Source organism: Oncorhynchus keta, chromosome 3 (genome assembly GCF_023373465.1).
Source record: "Oncorhynchus keta strain PuntledgeMale-10-30-2019 chromosome 3, Oket_V2, whole genome shotgun sequence".
Lineage (NCBI taxonomy): Eukaryota > Metazoa > Chordata > Actinopteri > Salmoniformes > Salmonidae > Oncorhynchus > Oncorhynchus keta.
The window spans coordinates 32,150,852-32,164,640 of record NC_068423.1 but is presented as its reverse complement, the minus strand read 5'-3'; the positions used below and the strand labels follow the sequence as shown (position 1 = coordinate 32,164,640).

General features: G+C 47.6%; 1 pseudogene; it reads left to right on the top strand.

Moving 5' to 3' along the window:
* The window catches only part of LOC127906138 (striatin-like), a 55,243-nt pseudogene that overhangs the window by 35,857 nt on the left and 5,597 nt on the right, over positions 1–13,789 (top strand).

Sequence of the window (13,789 nt, the reverse complement as noted above, 5' to 3'; positions counted from 1 at the left end):
TGTACATTCTGAGTCCCCGGCGACAGGCTGTACATTCTGAGTCCCTGGCGACAGGCTGTACATTCTGAGTCCCCGGCGACAGGCTGTACATTCTGAGTCCCTGGCGGCAGGCTGTACATTCTGAGTCCCCGGCGACAGGCTGTACATTCTGAGTCCCCCGGCGGCAGTCCCTGGCGGCCTACTCCTCCTGCTGTCGCGGCCTGCTCCTCCTCCTGCTGTCGCGGCCTGCTCCTCCTCCTGCTGTCGCGGCCTGCTCCTCCTCCTGCTGTCGCGCCTGCTCCTCCTCCTGCTGTCGCGGCCTGCTCCTCCTCCTGCTGTCGCGGCCTGCTCCTCCTCCTGCTGTCGCAGCCTGCTCCTCCTCCTGCTGTCTGTCCTCTCATTGTTGCATTTTTGTTGTCTTCATCCTTGTAGGTCTGTGTGGGGGTGTTTGTCAGGATGCCCCCAACAACCCCTCGACATCATGGACATATTTTCCTCCCCTTTCAGTTTGAACAAATATAGGCACTCAACTGCTGTCAGGCTCTGTTTTCCTCTATACTGTAGTAATGTCCTCTGCTCTCTCTTCTCCCTATCAGTATACACTACTGGTCTCTCTCTGTTAAAACATTTTCCTCCTACCTGTTTTCTCTCCCAAGGACCTAACCGGTCTAAGCTCCAGGACATGCTGGCCAACCTGAGGGACCAAGAGGACATGAGTCCCAGAGAACCCTCCTCTTCCACCCAGGCCCGCTCCAACGCACCCAGGCTCAACGAGCAGCACCAGGACAACCGCTCGGACGAAGGTATACACCTGTTTGTGTCGCTGTCCCCGGTGTCTCTGTCCCCGGTGTCTGTCCCCTCTCTGTCCCCGGTGTCTCTGTGTCTCTCTCTGTCCCCGGTGTCTCTGTCTGTCCCCGGTGTCTCTGTCTGTCCCCGGTGTCTCTGTCTGTCCCCGGTGTCTCTGTCTGTCCCCGGTGTCTCTGTCTGTCCCCGGTGTCTCTCTGTCCCCGGTGTCTCTGTCTGTCCCCGGTGTCTCTCTGTCCCCGGTGTGTGTCTCTCTGTCCCCGGTGTGTCTCTCTGTCCCCGGTGTGTGTCTCTCTGTCCCCGGTGTGTCTCTGTCCCCCGGTGTCTCTCTGTCCCCGGTGTCTCTGTCCCCGGTGTAATCACTCGGGTTTCAAAATTAAGAAAAGGTTCCGAAAGTTTCCTGGTTTTTCTGAAACTTCTCAGTTGTGGGATTTCCTTCCTGCTTATTCCCCTCTGATTCAGGGAATCCTCTAGCTGTGATTTCTGTGGGGGGAAACCCTCTAGCTGGGATTTCTGATGGGGAAACAGAGAATCCTCTAGCTGGGATTTCTGGGGGAAACAGGGAATCCTCTAGCTGGGATTTCTGTGGGGGAAACAGGGAATCCTCTAGCTGGGATTTCTGAGGGGGGAAACAGGGAATCCTCTAGCTGGGATTTCTGATGGGGAAACAGGGAATCCTCTAGCTGGGATTTCTGGGGGAAACAGGAATCCTCTAGCTGGGATTTCTGAGGGGGGAAACAGGGAATCCTCTAGCTGGGATTTCGGAGGGGGAAACAGGGAATCCTCTAGCTGGGATTTCTGAGGGGGGAAAACAGGGAATCCTCTAGCTGGGATTTCTGATGGGGAAACAGGGTCCTCTAGCTGGGATTTCTGGGGGAAACAGGGAATCCTCTAGCTGGGATTTCTGAGGGGGAAACAGGGAATCCTCTAGCTGGGATTTCGGAGGGGGAAACAGGGAATCCTCTAGCTGGGATTTCTGTGGGGGAAACAGGGAATCCTCTAGCTGGGATTTCTGTGGGGGAAACAGGGAATCCTCTAGCTGGGATTTCTGTGGGGAAACAGGGAATCCTCTAGCTGGGATTTCTGAGGGGGGAAACAGGGAATCCTCTAGCTGGGATTTCTGGGGGAAACAGGGAATCCTCTAGCTGGGATTTCTGTGGGGGGAAACAGGGAATCCTCTAGCTGGGATTTCTGAGGGGGAAACAGGGAATCCTCTAGCTGGGATTTCTCTGGGATTTCTGATGGGGGAATCCTCTAGCTGGGATTTCTGGGGAAACAGGGAATCCTCTAGCTGGGATCTCTGATGGGGAAACAGGGAATCCTCTAGCTGGGATTTCTGTGGGGGAAACAGGGAATCCTCTAGCTGGGATTTCTGATGGGGAAACAGGGAATCCTCTAGCTGGGATTTCTGGGGGGAAACAGGGAATCCTCTAGCTGGGATTTCTGGGGGAAACAGGAATCCTCTAGCTGGGATTTCTGGGGGGAAACAGGGAATCCTCTAGCTGGGATTTCTGAGGGGGGAAACAGGGAATCCTCTAGCTGGGATTTCTGGGAAACAGGGAATCCCTAGCTGGGATTTCTGGGGGAAACAGGGAATCCTCTAGCTGGGATTTCTCGGGGGAAACAGGGAATCCTCTAGCTGGGATTTCTGTGGGGGAAACAGGAATCCTCTAGCTGGGATTTCTGTGGGGGGAAACAGGGAATCCTCTAGCTGGGATTTCTGTGGGGGAAACAGGGAATCCTCTAGCTGGGATTTCTGTGGGGGGAAACAGGGAATCCTCTAGCTGGGATTTCTGTGGGGGAAACAGGGAATCCTCTAGCTGGGATTTCTGTGGGGGAAACAGGGAATCCTCTAGCTGGGATTTCTGATCCTCTAGCTGGGGGGGAAACAGGGAATCCTCTAGCTGGGATTTCTGAGGGGGAAACAGGGAATCCTCTAGCTGGGATTTCTGAGGGGGGGAAACAGGGAATCCTCTAGCTGGGATTTCTGAGGGGGGGAAACAGGGAATCCTCTAGCTGGGATTTCTGAGGGGGGAAACAGGGAATCCTCTAGCTGGGATTTCTGTGGGGGCGAAACAGGGAATCCTCTAGCTGGGATTTCTGAGGGGGGGAAACCCTCTAGCTGGGATTTCTGATGGGGAAACAGGGAATCCTCTAGCTGGGATTTCTGGGGGAAACAGGGAATCCTCTAGCTGGGATTTCTGGGGGGGGAAACAGGAATCCTCTAGCTGGGATTTCTGAGGGGGGAAACAGGGAATCCTCTAGCTGGGATTTCTGAGGGGGGAAACAGGGAATCCTCTAGCTGGGATTTCTGATGGGGAAACAGGGAATCCTCTAGCTGGGTGGGGGAAACAGGGAATCCTCTAGCTGGGATTTCTGAGGGGGAAACAGGGAATCCTCTAGCTGGGATTTCTGGAGGGGGAAACAGGGAATCCTCTAGCTGGGATTTCTGGGGGAAACAGGTAGGGGGGAAACAGGGAATCCTCTAGCTGGGATTTCTGTGGGGGGAAACAGGGAATCCTCTAGCTGGGATTTCTGTGGGGGAAACAGGGAATCCTCTAGCTGGGATTTCTGTGGGGAAACAGGAATCCTCTAGCTGGGATTTCTGGGGGAAACAGGGAATCCTCTAGCTGGGATTTCTGAGGGGGAAACAGGGAATCCTCTAGCTGGGATTTCTGTGGGGGAAACAGGGAATCCTCTAGCTGGGATTTCTGTGGGGAAACAGGGAATCCTCTAGCTGGGATTTCTGTGGGGGAAACAGGGAATCCTCTAGCTGGGATTTCTGTGGGGGAAACAGGGAATCCTCTAGCTGGGATTTCTGTGGGGGAAACAGGGAATCCTCTAGCTGGGATTTCTGTGGGGGGGGGAAACAGGGAATCCTCTAGCTGGGATTTCTGGGGAAACAGGGAAAGCTGGGATTTCTGGGGGAAACAGGGAATCCTCTAGCTGGGATTTCTGTGGGGGAAACAGGGAATCCTCTAGCTGGGATTTCTGAGGGGGAGGGAACTAGCTGGGATTTCTGGGGGGAATCCTCTAGCTGGGATTTCTGTGGGGGAAACAGGGAATCCTCTAGCTGGGATTTCTGTGGGGGAAACAGGGAATCCTCTAGCTGGGATTTCTGTGGGGGAAACAGGGAATCCTCTAGCTGGGATTTCTGGGGGAAACAGGGAATCCTCTAGCTGGGATTTCTGAGGGGGAAACAGGGAATCCTCTAGCTGGGATTTCTGAGGGGGAAACAGGGAATCCTCTAGCTGGGATTTCTTTCTAGCTGGGGGGAAACAGGGAATCCTCTAGCTGGGATTTCTGATGGGGGGAAACAGGGAATCCTCTAGCTGGGATTTCTGAGGGGGAAACAGGGAATCCTCTAGCTGGGATTTCTGAGGGGGGAAACAGGGAATCCTCTAGCTGGGATTTCTGAGGGGGGAAACAGGGAATCCTCTAGCTGGGATTTCTGGGGGAAACAGGGAATCCTCTAGCTGGGGGGGGGAAACAGGGAATCCTCTAGCTGGGATTTCTGTGGGGGGGAAACAGGGAATCTAGCTGGGATTTCTAGCTGGGATTTCTGTGGGGAAACAGGGAATCCTCTAGCTGGGATTTCTGTGGGGGGAAACAGGGAATCCTCTAGCTGGGATTTCTGAGGGGAAACAGGGAATCCTCTAGCTGGGATTTCTGTGGGGGAAACAGGGAATCCTCTAGCTGGGATTTCTGTGGGGGAAACAGGGAATCCTCTAGCTGGGATTTCTGTGGAAACAGGATTTAGCTGGGATTTCTGTGGGGGAAACAGGGAATCCTCTAGCTGGGATTTCTGTGGGGGGAAACAGGGAATTTAGCTGATTTCTGTGGGGGAAACAGGGAATCCTCTAGCTGGGATTTCTGAGGGGGAAACAGGGAATCCTCTAGCTGGGATTTCTGATGGGGAAACAGGGAAAGCTGGGATTTCTGTGGGGGAAACAGGAATCCTCTAGCTGGGATTTCTGTGGGGGGGGAATCCTCTAGCTGGGGGAAACAGGGAATCCTCTAGCTGGGATTTCTGATGGGGAAACAGGGAATCCTCTAGCTGGGATTTCTGAGGGGGGAAACAGGGAATCCTCTAGCTGGGATTTCTGGGGGAAACAGGGAATCCTCTAGCTGGGATTTCTGTGGGGGAAACAGGGAATCCTCTAGCTGGGATTTCTGTGGGGGGAAACAGGGAATCCTCTAGCTGGGATTTCTGTGGGGGAAACAGGGAATCCTCTAGCTGGGATTTCTGTGGGGGAAACAGGGAATCCTCTCTGATGGGAAATTTCTGAGGGGAACAGGGAATCCTCTAGCTGGGATTTCTGGGGGAAACAGGGAATCCTCTAGCTGGGAATTTCTGAGGGGGAAACAGGGAATCCTCTAGCTGGGATTTCTGTGGGGGAAACAGGGAATCCTCTAGCTGGGATTTCTGTGGGGGAAACAGGGAATCCTCTAGCTGGGATTTCTGAGGGGGGAAACAGGGAATCCTCTAGCTGGGATTTCTGAGGGGGAAACAGGAATCCTCTAGCTGGGATTTCTGAAACAGGGAAAGCATTTCTGAGGGGGGGAATCCTCTAGCTGGGAATTTCTGATTTCTGGGGGAAACAGGGAATCCTCTAGCTGGGATTTCTGTGGGGGAAACAGGGAATCCTCTAGCTGGGATTTCTGTGGGGGAAACAGGGAATCCTCTAGCTGGGATTTCTGAGGGGGAAACAGGAATCCTCTAGCTGGGATTTCTGTGGGGAAACAGGAATCCTCTAGCTGGGATTTCTGTGGGGGAAACAGGGAATCCTCTAGCTGGGATTTCTGAGGGGGAAACAGGGAATCCCTCTAGCTGGGATTTCTGAGGGGGAAACAGGGAATCCTCTAGCTGGGATTTCTGGGGAAACAGGGAATCCTCTAGCTGGGATTTCTGGGGGGAAACAGGAATCCTCTAGCTGGGATTTCTGAGGGGGGAAACAGGAATCCTCTAGCTGGGGGGGGGAAACAGGGAATCCTCTAGCTGGGATTTCTGTGGGGGAAACAGGGAATCCTCTAGCTGGGAATTTCTGTGGGGGGAAACAGGGAAAGCTGGGATTTCTGTGGGGGAAACAGGGAATCCTCTAGCTGGGATTTCTGTGGGGGAAACAGGGAATCCTCTAGCTGGGATTTCTGTGGGGGAAACAGGGAATCCTCTAGCTGGGATTTCTGTGAGGGGGAAACAGGGAATCCTCTAGCTGGGATTTCTGTGGGGGAAACAGGGAATCCTCTAGCTGGGATTTCTGAGGGGGAAACAGGGAATCCTCTAGCTGGGATTTCTGTGGGGGAAACAGGGAATCCTCTAGCTGGGATTTCTGTGGGGAAACAGGGAATCCCTCTAGCTGGGATTTCTGTGGGGGAAACAGGGAATCCTCTAGCTGGGATTTCTGTGGGGGGAAACAGGAATCCTCTAGCTGGGATTTCTGTGGGGGAAACAGGGAATCCTCTAGCTGGGATTTCTGTGGGGGAAACAGGGAATCCTCTAGCTGGGATTTCTGTGGGGGAAACAGGGAATCCTCTAGCTGGGATTTCTGTGGGGGAAACAGGGAATCCTCTAGCTGGGATTTCTGTGTGGGGGAAACAGGGAATCTAGCTGGGATTTCTGGGGGGAAACAGGGCTGGGATTTCTGTGGGGGAAACAGGGAATCCTCTAGCTGGGATTTATGTGGGGGAAACAGGGAATCCTCTAGCTGGGATTTTTGGGGGAAACAGGGAATCCTCTAGCTGGGATTTATGTGGGGGAAACAATCCTCTAGCTGGGATTTATGTGGGGGAAACAGGGAATCCTCTAGCTGGGATTTATGTGGGGGGGAAACAGGGAATCCTCTAGCTGGGATTTCTGTTGGGGAAACAGGGAATCCTCTAGCTGGGATTTCTGTGGGGGAAACAGGGAATCCTCTAGCTGGGAGTTCTGTGGGGGAAACAGGGAATCCTCTAGCTGAGAGAGAACCCCCCCCCCAGGAAACTGTTTTTGGGATTGTTTTCAGAAGTTGTCATTTGCCCTGTTCTGTCCGTAATATTGTCAGTGTGTCATGTCTTCCTTCCAGGTAGTAACTGTGTGTTTCTCTTCCAGTGGAGGTGCTGACCTTCCCTCCTTCCTCAGGAACGTCCTTCATAATGCGTCCTGATGAGAACATGGAGGCTGAACTGGGACTTGGGGAGCTGGCCGGTCTTACCGTCGCCAACGAGGCTGATAGCTTGGCGTACGACGTAAGTAGCACCCCTTTGTACTAAAATACGATCACAACTTTCATTCCTGTTCCCTAGAACTCTTTCAGGATATAACTGCCACCAATGGTTTACCGTCCTGTCGCACTCACATCTGAAGGTAAATGACTCGATTACTATGGTGGGAGATTATAGTATGAGTTTTTCAGTACTTCAATGGACCATGAAGGACATCACATTACAAACTATCCCGCCTCATGCACTTAAAGATAATAATAATAATAATAATAATAATAATAATAATAATAATATATGCCATTTAGCTGACGCTTTTATCCAAAGCGACTTACAGTCATGTGTGCATACATTCTACGTATGGGTGGTCCCGGGAATCGAACCCACTACCCTGGCGCTACAAGCGCCATGCTCTACCAACTGAGCCACAGAAGGACCACCAAGATGTGATTAGTTTTATTCATGTATTGGAACTAGTAGATATATGGAGGCTTAAATATCAAGCTAGTTGTCTTGACTACTTTCTCATTTCTCGCTGGCGGCTCCAAATGTTTGATTGGGGACTAAAAGCGGCTCGTCCCGTAAAATAATTGGAATAGACATTCCTCGTACAGATTGTCCCACGAGGACATTGGGGACTTGTTTAGAACCAGGACAGAACCATTTAGAACGGACTTTTTCCAGATATAACATTGGTACAGCAGATCTCCTTATTGCATGGGACACTTTTAAAACGTGCCTTCAGAGGCCCTGCAATTCAGTACTCATCTATAAAACAACTATTATTTAGGTCAGAAGAGCTCATATTAACAGAGGAAAATGGAGAGACTGACAGAACAGTCAGATGGCAATAAACACTGTATCGTAAAGACACAGAATAAGACTGACAATAAACACTGTATCGTAAAGACACAGAATAAGACTGACAATAAACACTGTATCGTAAAGACACAGAATAAGACTGACAATAAACACTGTATCGTAAAGACACAGAATAAGACTGACAATAAACACTGTATCGTAAAGACACAGAATAGTAAAGACACAGAATAAGACTGACAATAAAACACAGAATAAGACTATAAACACTGTATAAAGACACAGAATAAGACTGACAATAAACACTGTATCGTAAAGACACAGAATAAGACTGACAATAAACACTGTATCGTAAAGACACAGAATAAGACTGACAATAAACACTGTATCGTAAAGACACAGAATAAGACTGACAATAAACACTGTATCGTAAAGACACAGAATAAGACTGACAATAAACACTGTATCGTAAAGACACAGAATAAGACTGACAATAAACACTGTATCGTAAAGACACAGAATAAGACTGACAAACACTGTATCGTAAAGACACAGAATAAGACTGACAATAAACACTGTATCGTAAAGACACAGAATAAGACTGACAATAAACACTGTATAGTGAAGACACAGAATAAGACTGACAATAAACACTATCGTAAAGACACAGAATAAGACTGACAATAAACACTGTATCGTAGAGACACAGAATAAGACTGACAATAAACACTGTATCGTAAAGACACAGAATAAGACTGACAATAAACACTGTATCGTAAAGACACAGAATAAGACTGACAGAACAGTCAGGTGGCAATAAACACTGTATCGTAAAGACACAGAATAAGACTGACAATAAACACTGTATCGTAAAGACACAGAATAAGACTGACAATAAACACTGTATCGTAAAGACACAGAATAAGACTGACAATAAACACTGTATCGTAAAGACACAGAATAAGACTGACAGAACAGTCAGAAATAAACACTGTATCGTAAAAACACAGAATAAGACTGACAGAACAGTTAGATGGCAATAAGAGCGTCTGCTAAATGACTTAAATGTAAATGTAATAAACACTGTATCGTAAAGGCACAGAATAAGTTAGAGGAAAAACAACAAGAAATGGAGGAACTTATTCAAGACTGATCCAATAAAGCGAACGGGGTGGAATATGGGGAGAAATGCACCAATCAGTTTTATAATCTTCAAGCATAGAAATGCTACCAAAAATAATTTACTGAAACTCGTTTACACATTTATTTTATATATATTTTTTTATCTTTATTTAACTAGGCAAGTCAGTTAAGAATATATTGTTATTTTCAATGACGGACTAGGAACAGTGGGTTAACTGCCTGTTCAGGGGCAGAACGACAGATTTGAACCATGTCAGCTCGGGGGATACGATCTTGCAACCTAAAGTATTCAGACCCCTTCATTTTGTTACGTTACAGCCTAAAATGGATTCAGTACATTTTCCTCATCAATCTACACACAATACCTGATAATGACACAGTGAAAACAGGTTTTTAGAAATGTAACTGTATTATAAAATTAAAACGGATACCTTTATTTACTTAAGTATTCAGACCCTTTGCTATGAGACTCGACATTGAGCTCCGGTGCATCCTGTTTCCATTGATCATCCTTGAGATGTTTCTACATCTTGATTGGAGTCCACCTGTGGTACATTCAATTGATTGGACAAGATTTGGAAAGGCACACACCTGTCTATGTAAATGTCTCACAGTTGACAGTGCAGGTCAGAGCAAAAACCAAGCCATGAGGTCGAAGGAATTGTCCGTAGAGCCCCGAGACAGGATTGTGTCGAGGCACAGATCTGGGTGAAAGGAACAAAACATTACTGCAGCATTAAAGGTCCCCAAGAACACAGTGACCTCCATCATTCTGCAGCATTAAAGGTCCCCAAGAACACAGTGTCCTCCATCATTCTGCAGCATTAAAGGTCCCCAAGAACACAGTGGCCTCCATCATTCTGCAGCATTAAAGGTCCCCAAGAACACAGTGGCCTCCATCATTCTGCAGCATTAAAGGTCCCCAAGAACACAGTGGCCTCCATCATTCTGCAGCATTGAAGGTCCCCAAGAACACAGTGTCCTCCATCATTCTGCAGCATTAAAGGTCCCCAAGAACACAGTGGCCTCCATCATTCTGCAGCATTAAAGGTCCCCAAGAACACAGTGGCCTCCATCATTCTGCAGCATTAAAGGTCCCCAAGAACACAGTGGCCTCCATCATTCTGCAGCATTGAAGGTCCCCAAGAACACAGTGGCCTCCATCATTCTGCAGCATTAAAGGTCCCCAAGAACACAGTGGCCTCCATCATTCTGCAGCATTGAAGGTCCCCAAGAACACAGTGGCCTCCATCATTCTTAAATGGAAGAAGTTTGGAACCACCAAGACTCTTCCTAGAGCCGGCCGCCCTGTCAACTGAGCAATCGGGGAGAAAGGCCTCGGAGGTAACCAAGAACCTTACCTGACAGAGCTCCAGAGTTCCTCTGTTGAGATGTTTGTTCTTCTGGAAGGTTCTCCCATCTCTCACACAGTCAAGACAACACAGGAGTGGCTTCGGGACAAATCTCTGAATGTCCTTGAGAGGCTCAGCCAGAGCCCAGACTTGAACCTGAACTCTGATCTCTGGAGAGACCTGAAAATAGCAATGCTCCCCATCTAACCTGACAGAACTTGAGAGGATCTGCAGAGAAGAATGGGGAGAAACTCTCCAAAATACAGGTGTGCCAAGCTCGCTGCCAAAGGTGCTCCAACAAAGTACTGAGCAAAATAATTACGTAAATGTTATATTAAATGTAATGTTTTTTTAATACATTTGCTAAAATTTCTTAAGCTGTTTTTGCTTTGTCATTTTGGGGTATCGTGTTTAGCTTGATCAGGATTTTAAAACGATATTTAGTTAATGTATTGTCCTTTGAAAGGCTGGTAACATCAACTCCATCATCACCAGACACCTTAGACCATTCGAGTTTGCATACTGCCCTTACCCACCTAAATAAGAATGCTGTTCATTGACTACAGCTCAGCGTTCAACACCATAGTGCCCTCAAAGCTCATCACTATGCTCAGGATCCTGGGACTAAACACCTCCCTCTGCACCTGGATCCTGGACTTCCTGACGGGCCGCCCCCAGGTGGTGAGGGCAGGCAACAACACATCCTCGCCACACTGACCCTCAACATGGGTGTGTGCGAATTCCCACCCCGTTCACCCACGACTGCGTGGCCACTCACGACTCCAACACCCTCATCAAGTTTGCGGACGAAACGGCGGTGGTAGGACGGCCTACAGGGAGGAGGTCAGTGACCTGGCAGTGTGACACCAGAACAACAACCTCTCCTTCAACGTCAGTCAGACCAAGGAGCTGATCGTGGCCGACAGGAAACGGAAGGGCGAGCCACGCCCCCATAGTAGCGGAGTGGGTCGAGAGCTTCCTCGGGTGTCCACATCATTCAGGACTTAAAATGGTCCACTCGGTCGTGAAGAAGGCGCAACTTCACCTCTTCCCCCTCCAGGAGGTTGAAAAAAAATCCTCAGTTCCAAAGCATCTTGATTGGCTGCATCACCGCTTGGTACAGCAGCTGCACTGCCCTCGATTGGGTGGTGGGTGCGGCCTCAGTACGTCACTGGGGACGAGCCTCCTGCCGTCCAGGCCCTGTATAACAGGCGGTGTGAAAGGAAGGCCCGGACTCCAGCCATCTCTGCTTCCGCTGAATATGTAAATTACTGATGTCTGAGTATTGACATTACTGATGTCTGAGTATTGACATTACTGATGGACATTACTGATGTCTGAGTATTGACATTACTGATGGACATTACTGATGTCTGAGTATTGACATTACTGATGTCTGAGTATTGACATTACTGATGTCTGAGTATTGACATTACTGATGTCTGAGTATTGACATTACTGATGTCTGAGTATTGACATTACTGATGTCTGAGTATTGACATTACTGATGTCTGAGTATTGACATTACTGATGTCTGAGTATTGACATTACTGATGTCTGAGTATTGACATTACTGATGTCTGAGTATTGACATTACTGATGTCTGAGTATTGACATTACTGATGTCTGAGTATTGACATTACTGATGTCTGAGTATTGACATTACTGATGTCTGAGTATTGACATTACTGATGTCTGAGTATTGACATTACTGATGGACATTACTGATGTCCTGAGTATTGACATTACTGATGGACATTACTGATGTCTGAGTATTGACATTACTGATGGACATTACTGATGTCCTGAGTATTGACATTACTGATGGACATTACTGATGTCCTGAGTATTGACATTACTGATGGACATTACTGATGTCCTGTATTGACATTACTGATTGACATTACTGATGTCTGAGTATTGACATTACTGATGTCCTGAGTATTGACATTACTGATGTCTGAGTATTGACATTACTGATGTCTATTGACATTACTGATGTCTGAGTATTGACATTACTGATGGACATTACTGATGTCTGAGTATTGACATTACTGATGTCTGAGTATTGACATTACTGATGGACATTACTGATGTCTGAGTATTGACATTACTGATGGACATTACTGATGTCTGAGTATTGACATTACTGATGGACATTACTGATGTCTGAGTATTGACATTACTGATGTCTGAGTATTGACATTACTGATGGACATTACTGATGTCCTGAGTATTGACATTACTGATGGACATTACTGATGTCTGAGTATTGACATTACTGATGTCTGAGTATTGACATTACTGATGGACATTACTGATGTCTGAGTATTGACATTACTGATGGACATTACTGATGTCTGAGTATTGACATTACTGATGTCTGAGTATTGACATTACTGATGTCTGACATTGACATTACTGATGTCTGAGTATTGACATTACTGATGTACTGATGTCTGAGTATTGACATTACTGATGTCTGAGTATTGACTGATGTATTGACATTACTGATGTCATTACTGAGTATTGACATTACTGATGTCTGAGTATTGACATTACTGATGTATTGACATTACTGATGTCAGTATTGACATTCCTGAGTATTGACATTACAGTCTGAGTATTGCATTACTGACGTCTGAGTATTGACATTACACTGAGTATTGACATTACAACGCCCTGAGTATTGACAAATGTATTGACATTACTGTTCCTGAGTATTGACATTACTTCCGCCCTGAGTATTGACATTACTGGCCCTGAGTATTGACATTACTGGCGCCCTGAGTATTGACATTACTGGCGTCTGAGTATTGACATCCCTGAGTATTGACATTCCCTGAGTATTGACATTACTGGCGTCCTGAGTATTGACATTACTGGCGCCCTGAGTATTGACATTACTGACGCCCTGAGTATTGACATTACTGGCGCCCTGAGTATTGACATTACTGGACATTACTGGCGTCCTGAGTATTGACATTACTGGCGCCCTGAGTATTGACATTACTGGCCCTGGTATTGACATTACTGGCGTCCTGAGTATTGACATTACTGGCCTGGTATTGACATTACTCCGTATTGACATTACTGACGTCCGTATTGACATTACTGGCCCTGAGTATTGACATTACTGGCGGTTCTGAGTATTGACATTACCGCCTCGGAGTATTGACATTACTGACGCTGAGTATTGACATTACTGGCGTCTGGTATTGACATTACTGACGTCTGAGTATTGACATTACTGACGCCCCGAGTATTGACATTACTGACGCCTGAGTATTGACATTACTGACCTGAGTATTGACATTACTGGCGTCCTGAGTATTGACATTACTGGCGTCCTGAGTATTGACATTACTGGCGTCCTGAATTGACATTACTGGCGACGCCTGAGTATTGACATTACTGGCGTCCTGAGTATTGACATTTCACTAAAGTAGATTGACATTACTGGCGCCCTGAGTATTGACATACTCGTCCTGAGT